Source organism: Tupaia chinensis, unplaced genomic scaffold (genome assembly GCF_000334495.1).
Source record: "Tupaia chinensis unplaced genomic scaffold, TupChi_1.0 Scaffold000152_1, whole genome shotgun sequence".
NCBI classification, from domain to species: domain Eukaryota; kingdom Metazoa; phylum Chordata; class Mammalia; order Scandentia; family Tupaiidae; genus Tupaia; species Tupaia belangeri.
Window position 1 is genome coordinate 362,198 of NW_006159623.1, and position 8,190 is coordinate 370,387.

The following is an 8,190-nucleotide window of genomic DNA, read 5'->3' on the forward strand; positions in this document are numbered from 1 at the left end:
CTGCCCCTGTAGTCACAGCCACTGCTGCCATGAAGCAAGGCCATTGTCATGGAGGACTATAATCACATACTTTAGATGTCCAAAGAAAATAAATACAGCTTAACGTAAAAATGAAAAACAGCTCAATAAAAAGAGAGCAGAAGATATGAAAAAGTATTAGATTGGTGCAAAAGCCACTGTGGTTTGGGACCGTGAATTTTAAATTGTTATAACTAGGCCCAAACACCATCTTTATTCATTAAAATAAGAACCATTATAATCAACACATTTTTGCAAATGAGAAATACGTTTGTTTATTCCTGTACCATAAAACTCTGTGCTTCCGGGTTCTATGAACTCTTGGAAAGCATCTTCTGCATCCTGCTGGCTGTGGAAGTGTTTATCCTGCAAAAAGTTGTTGAAATGCTTAAGAAATGGTAGTTGGTTGGCAAGAGGTCAAGTGAATATGGTGGATGAGGCGAAACTGCATAGTCCAATTCATTCAGCTTTTGAAGCATTGGTTGTGTGACATTCAGTCGGGCTTTGTCGTGACAAAGAATTGAGCCCTTCCTGTTTACCAATGCTAGCTGCAGGCATTGGATTTTTTTAAGGCATATCATCAATTTGCTGAGTATACTTCTCATATGTAATGGTTTTGCCAGGATTCAGAAAGCTGCTGTAGATCAGACCCCATCAAACTGTGACCACGACCTTCTGTTAGTACAAGTTTGGCTTTGGGAAGTCTTTGGAGCTTTTGCCTTATCCAACCACTGAGCTGGTCAACTCTGGTTGTCATATTAAACCCAGTCGATTGAGAAACAGTTCTTTGTTGCTGCGTAGAATCAAAGACAACACTTCAAAAGGATGTATTTTTTATTTTTTTGTCAGCTCATGAGGCACCCACTTATCAAGCTTTTTCAACTTTCCAATTTGCTTCAAATGCTGAGTGACCATAGAATAGACAACATTGAGTTCTTGGGCAACTTCTCTTATAATTGTAAGATCAGCTTCAATGGTTGTTCTCAATGGGTCATCGTCAACTTCTGATGGCAGGCCACTCAGATTCAAGACTCTCATCTGTTTTGCAAAACTTCTTAAACTGCCACTGCACTGTACCTTTGCTAGCAGTTCCTTGGCACTGATGATGTTTTTCCAGTTCCTTGGCATTGTTGATGTCGTAAGTTGTCTCTGCTGCTTTACAAGCCATTTTGAACTCAAATAAGAAAATTGTTCATATTTGCTTTTTTTGTATAACATCATTTCTATAGTCTATGGAATAGACTACATAGTACATGTAAAATAAACAACATAATACATGTAAAATAAACAAAAGATAATAAGGCATTAGCAAAAAACATAAAGCAAGAAATGCACATAAAATTATATATAACAAGGGCCAACAGATGTCTCAAGCTTTTTCAACTTTCCAATTTGCTTCAAATGCTGAGTGACCATAGAATAGACAACATTGAGTTCTTGGGCAACTTCTCTTATAATTGTAAGATCAGCTTCAATGGTTGTTCTCAATGGGTCATCGTCAACTTCTGATGGCAGGCCACTCAGATTCAAGACTCTCATCTGTTTTGCAAAACTTCTTAAACTGCCACTGCACTGTACCTTTGCTAGCAGTTCCTTGGCACTGATGATGTTTTTCCAGTTCCTTGGCATTGTTGATGTCGTAAGTTGTCTCTGCTGCTTTACAAGCCATTTTGAACTCAAATAAGAAAATTGTTCATATTTGCTTTTTTTGTATAACATCATTTCTATAGTCTATGGAATAGACTACATAGTACATGTAAAATAAACAACATAATACATGTAAAATAAACAAAAGATAATAAGGCATTAGCAAAAAACATAAAGCAAGAAATGCACATAAAATTATATATAACAAGGGCCAACAGATGTCATAACAGTTATGTCACTGGACTCTCACATGACCAACCACAGTTCGAGTCCCAGACCGAGTGACTTGAAACTCGTTCAAGGCATACATGTGTGTGCCCAAAATCCCATGAGGAGAATAGAGGAGAAGATTGTGACATGGCCATTCCCCCTGGAGAGCAATTTCTCACTTTCCCCCTCTCTCTCTCTCTCTCTCTCTCTCTAGAGAACACATGCACCCTAAGGCAAAGATCCCTTTTTTTAAAAAAAAGACGTATAGCATAACCACATTTATTTAAGAACGTATCCAATATCAAATGGCAAATTTCAACTTGCAAAAATGCCATTACTTTTACACCAACCTAATAGTTCTCAGAATAAGTGAGTAAAAGACACTTCTTAAACAATTTTTAAATGTTCATTCTCATTTATAGTAACAGAAATGTAAATCAAAACTACTAAAGATACCGCTTTCCTTTATCCCATTGACCAATACATTGAAGTTTGATAACACAGTCTTAGCAGGGGAAGGGTCACTTTCATTTACTGCTGTTGAGACTGTAGATGGATATAACCTTTGTGGAGGGCCATTTGGCAATATCTATCAAAGTTTTAAATGCACATACTCTTTGACTCTGAGATTCTGCTTCCATAAACTTATACTACAGATAAATGCAAATAATATATGTCCAGAGCTATTCATTGCAGTACATAGCAGCAAAAATTGCTATCAATCTAGATGTCTTTAACAAGAATCAAAATTAAAATGGTGAAACCATTCGATGTGGTATGTGTAACTCCATTCTGTGCAGCTATATAGTGAATGAGAACTTCTTTACATGAATGTATATATATATATATATATATACACACACACACACACATATATATATGCTCAAATACATATTGTTTAGTTAAAAAAATAAGCTCAAAACACTGTGTACAGTATGCTACAGTATGGAGTAAAAAGAGATAGGATATATATTAACATTTGCTTATGTGTATAGAAAGTTACTGACTGGGAAACAAAACGAGAAGGCAGACCTTTCACTCTACACTCGTATAATTTCTTACTTTTTGATTTATGTTAATGTACTACTTATTAAAAATAGATAAAATAAGATAATATAGAATATCAATACTGACTAACATGTACTAGTTACTTGCCTTGTGCCAAACACTCTACTGTTTGACCTATCACTTCATTTGATTGACCCATTTTACATATAAGAACATTGAGAACCAGAAAGGGTAAGCATGAGCTGAAGTCCTCCCAGTTGTCGGGGTGGAACTGGAAATCTTACCCTAGGTGGCCCAAGCCAGATGCTATGCCCCTGGGAAACTAAGCAAAGATAATAGCAATGCTTTTTAGGAAAAACAGTTGTGATTATTCATTCTGCATGGTAGTCCAAAATTATCAGTAATAGAAGTGATATTATTCAGTGGCATCACCCTGCAGATGGCATTGAAAATGAGTCGCCAGAGAGGCATTATACCACAAACCAGGAGATTTGGATTCAACCAGTCTCTACCGCTGAGTACAATTGTTCTTCATCTTCATTTCTGCATGTAGAGAATGGACTAAAAGATAAAGTCTAAGTTGTTTTTTTTTTAATCCCAAACCAATTATGTGGCTTAAACGACCTAGATTATCACAAGTCCTCCAGCATTCTGAGGTTGCCATTTTCTTTAAAACCTAGTCAAATGGTGTGCGTGCCTGCCACAAGTTATTACAGAACTAGCCTTCTCACCTCTTCTCTCTTCCAGGGGCCATGTTTCTCTGTTGTTTTAGGCAATAGGGGTTGTTTCCCATGCACCCCTAAATCAGGCCACACAGAAGGCCACGTCTCAGCTGTTACCGTTCACCTACATGTGCTGTGTCTGCAGCATCTAACCCTTACTGATGGTCACCCCAAGACCTTGGGAACTGGCCCCCGCTTCCTTTGTCCTCCTTAATACCATTAATACAATAAGCATTTCAGGGCCAGCAGATCATGCAGTGGTTACATTGCTGGACTCCCACATTGCCAACTGTGTTTTGAGTCCTGGACTGGTGGTTTGAAACTCACACCAGGCACGTGTGCATGTATGTCTAAGATCCCAGAAGGAGAATGGAACAGAAGGGACTTCAGTGTAGCCATCCTCTGGGGAGAAGGAGGGAGGGGAGGGGGAGAGGAGGGTTTCTCACTTTCCTTCTCACTGCCTCTGTCTCTGTCTCCAGCAAGAGCATGCACCTTAAGGTATAGAAAACTCTAAAATAATAATAATAATAAGCATTCCAGGAGTTACAAAGCATACCTAAAATGAGATGGAAAGGAACTTGAATCAGTGAAGGAATGACTGACTTTCTATGCAGTATGCAAATCTCGTTTTGTCACATAAGGGCAGCAAGCAGTGGGAAGGGAGCAGTAAGAAAAGAGGAGTAACTCTACTGGTCCTCCTTCGCCAAGACCACTTCCAATGGCAAACCTCCCTTCATAAAAGGTCCAGGAGTTTGTAGTTCTAAGAGGGAGGTTTAGAGTAAAATAGTTTGTTTTTAATCTGAATATTTCTCTATCAGCTCCAAATAGTGAATTCAATCACCAATGCTGAAAATCTTAAACTCAAAGGAGAAAAACAGCTTCCCTGCTTTTCCTAATTAAAACATCAGCTCTGTAATAAGCGAAAGAAAAGTCTTCAAGTTTCCATGTGATTTAAAATCCCCTTATCAACAATGTGACAGAAAGCAAGAAAATTTACACACCCCTGGGGCAAGACAGTGAAAATATATTACTGTCCTGTACATGTCGCGAATTGCTGCTGGTGATTTTTTGAAAGCACAGGTTTAGAAATAAATCTGCAATTGGCCAAATGAGCCACTAACTATTAGTAGGGCATACTGGATATCTTTTCCAGAATGGAAATGATCTCGCGTCCTGCGTTAACAATGGCAGGAACAATTTCCTTCTATTAGTAGCAATCTAAAATTCATCTCTCAAAATCATTTAAAAAGACCACATGGAGAAGGTAAAAGGCAAAATAGTTACCTCTGTGATCTTTAATAACTGCAGCACTCTCTCAGATTATCTCTGGTATTCAGTACTCAAGCATTAACTCTCCAGCGAGCTGTCTAAATTCTAGTACTGCCCTGAAACTATCTCCAGCCATAGGTGTTCTAAGTGACTCGAGTTCATTCTTGTACAGAAGTGACATCCTCAATGACTTTAGTGCATGAAAAGATAGTTACATCAGGGAAACCACTAGGTCTATTTTCCTACTTCATGAGTTAGAAGTACTATTATTCTGTCCAAACGGTAGGTGTATGAATCTATCAGTCTCGTGTACTTTATCTTCTGTTCTGGTTCAATTTTCCTGATTAAATTCTGGATATAATATTCAACTCCAGACTTGTCCCTACGATTACGTTGGCCACTTTCTTAGTTTTTGAACTCTTATTTCCATGTATCTATTCCAAACCTGTTTCCTGGCTTTAAGCAAAGTTCCTTGGCATTTCTTTGATTTAAGTTAAAACTGGTTTTCTTAATAGTACCGAGTGAACTTACCATTGAAAGTAGTTAAATTATGTAAGAAATTGTGTGATCAACACAATGTGGGTGGGAAAGGAATGGAAAACAATTGTAGACACCATAGATAGTATGAGAAGAGGGTGGGAAAGGACAGAGGGTCAGAAAGAGGGGTTAAAAAAAATTCTAGGAACTAGAAATGGAAAATTTTTGGTAATAATATGCATGATGAAGTCACTATGCAGTATATCCTGGATGGGAAATCACATTTTGTATGCTGTGATGATGCTTAGAGAAAGAAAGTAAATTAAGTTACAAAAAAAAGTTTCAGAAAAAAATATCTATTCAATGACTGCAGTAAGATATATAGCCTCAGCTAGGTGCTACTTTATAGGATGCCTAAAGTTAGACTTGTGTTCATGGAAATGTATATATCAGATGTGTTTGCTATGAAACATTCAGATTAATTAAGGTCTTTAGTAATGCAATAAAACGTGGGGGGAAAACAGTATAGAAAATAAACATAGATACCAGGACAGTGTGGGAGGAGAGTGGGAGATGGCAGAGGGTAAGAGATAGGGAATCAAGGATGGGGCGAAAAAGGCAAAACATACAGGAAACAAGAAATGGAAAATTATTTGTTGACAATAACATGTTTGTTGATGTGCTTCATTGAGACAATATACAGTGTACTCTGGATGGAAAACCTCATTTTGTATGCTGTAATGACGTACAGTGAATGAATGTAAATAAATACAGTTAAATTTTAAAAAAAAGAAGTATTATTATCCTGGACCCAATATCCAATGCATCCCACAAATAAAAATGCTCAATTGTGTTTCTCTCTCTTGGAACTCATCGGGTCCTTCTGGTGGCTTCCATATGGTTCTAATCCTGTGTCTAAAGGATCTTATGCCACAATAACCCACACCCAGCATATTCTGACATGGGCACAAAGTCCAGTGCACTAGCAAAGACGGACCAGTACAAGATCACTTAGGGCCAAGCCTGGGGTTAAAATGAAGTCTGGGCTTCATCAAGATGGGAGGCAACCAGCGGATTTTTGTCAGGTGGGTTCCAAGACACTGTGGTTTAGCAGCCAGGTGCTGGCCTGTCCGGCAGCAGAGTGTGTAACGGAAGCAACTGGAATGCCTTTAGAAGAACAGCGAGGAGAATAGTGTGAGGGTTATAAGTTCTGGCACCAGATGGCTTCAGTGAGTGGACTACCAACTGTGGAATCTTGATGGTCAATAATGGGGATAATACACAACTCATGAGTTGTTTTGTTCATTTGTGCCCTTAGTTCATACATTTAAGTGCTTAGAGCAAGACCTGGTATAAAGTAGCTATTCAATAAATCTGTTAAATATAATTAGCTATCGCTATATTACTTTTGATTCTTTAAAAATCCAGGAGCCACACCACCAGAGGACAAGTATTCTCACTCGCTGACATTCTTTTTTGTTTGTTTGTTTATTTTGGAAAGGTTTTTGCTATAGGAAGCATGTGCTTGCCAGAAAGACAGAGAGAGACAGAAAGTGTCAACTCACCCCCCAGGGGGGATGGCCAAACCGCAATCCCTTCTCCTCCATTCTCCTCTCAGGATCTTGGGCACGCACGCACACGCACCCAACGTGATTTTAAGTCACCAGGTCCGAGACTCAAACTGCGGTCGACTACATGGGAGTCCAGCGACATAGCCATTACGCTAACTGCTGGTCTATCACTCGCTGACATTCTAAGAGATTAATGCTACAAGAGCTTTTCTATGTAATGGTAAGGTCCCTATTCTATGGAGCTCATCTGAAAGCGGCAGTAGGTGTATGGTATTGAGACTCTGAGTGTCCACCAGTAGAACAGGCAAGATATAAGAGTCCATGGACTTCCTCCTTAGTAACATCTCCAAGTTCATTCTCCATGGTGGTCTGGAGAATTGGGAGATTCACCCGCTCTCCAGCTGTAGCTGCCACTCTCTTTTCTCCCTTTACCCAGAAGAGCAGTTGGGATGGAACTGAGGAAAAGGAGAGGAAAGTCACACTCCCTCTAAAGTCAGCTCATGATCACACAGATTCCCTCCTCCTCCAGTGAACTTGGATCTTTATTTCCAATGCCCTGTTGGGCAACAGAGTCCAAGTCAGTGCTGAAAAGGTATGGGACAGGATGCATCTCTGTCATACCTGGGATGATCACTGCCAGCTGCCTTCGGCTTTAGCTTTTAAACCAAAATTATGAAACAGCAGGAAATGTCCCATGTAACCTCCCGTTACATTTATGCCATTTTTTGCCCCGGGAACTTTTTCACCTCCGAATACATTTGGAAACTCTCAGTTACCTGCACAATGTCAGGAAAGCTCTACGCTGTGAAAGACAGAACCCTGAAGCGTCCCTTTTGGTATCCAACAGCAGGGTAAATAGCATCGCACTGAGTGTAAGAATGGCCACTGATCAAATTTAACTAAAAGCATGTTGTCTTGACTCAGAACTCTCCAGAAAGAGTCAATAAGAAAATGGACTCCATTCGTTTTGGCAGCAAGTAGATAGACTTCAGTTTACTATTTTCCTGCCTTACAAAAAAAAAAAAAAAAAAAAAAAAATTTAAGCAATGAAAATTAAATAAAAAAAAAAAAGAATTCTAAGAGATTAATGCTACAAGAGCTTTTCTATGTAATGGTAAGGTCCCTATTCTATGGAGCTCATCTGAAAGCGGCAGTAGGTGTATGGTATTGAGACTCTGAGTGTCCACCAGTAGAACAGGCAAGATATAAGAGTCCATGGACTTCCTCCTTAGTAACATCTCCAAGTTCATTCTCCATGGTGGTCTGGA

At 39.0% G+C, this 8,190-nt stretch overlaps 1 pseudogene; it reads right to left on the bottom strand.

Moving 5' to 3' along the window:
- Positions 1-231: 231 nt before the first annotated feature.
- On the bottom strand, positions 232-7,784 carry LOC106734586 (histone-lysine N-methyltransferase SETMAR-like; annotated as a pseudogene).
- Between the last annotated feature and the right edge of the window lie 406 nt (positions 7,785-8,190).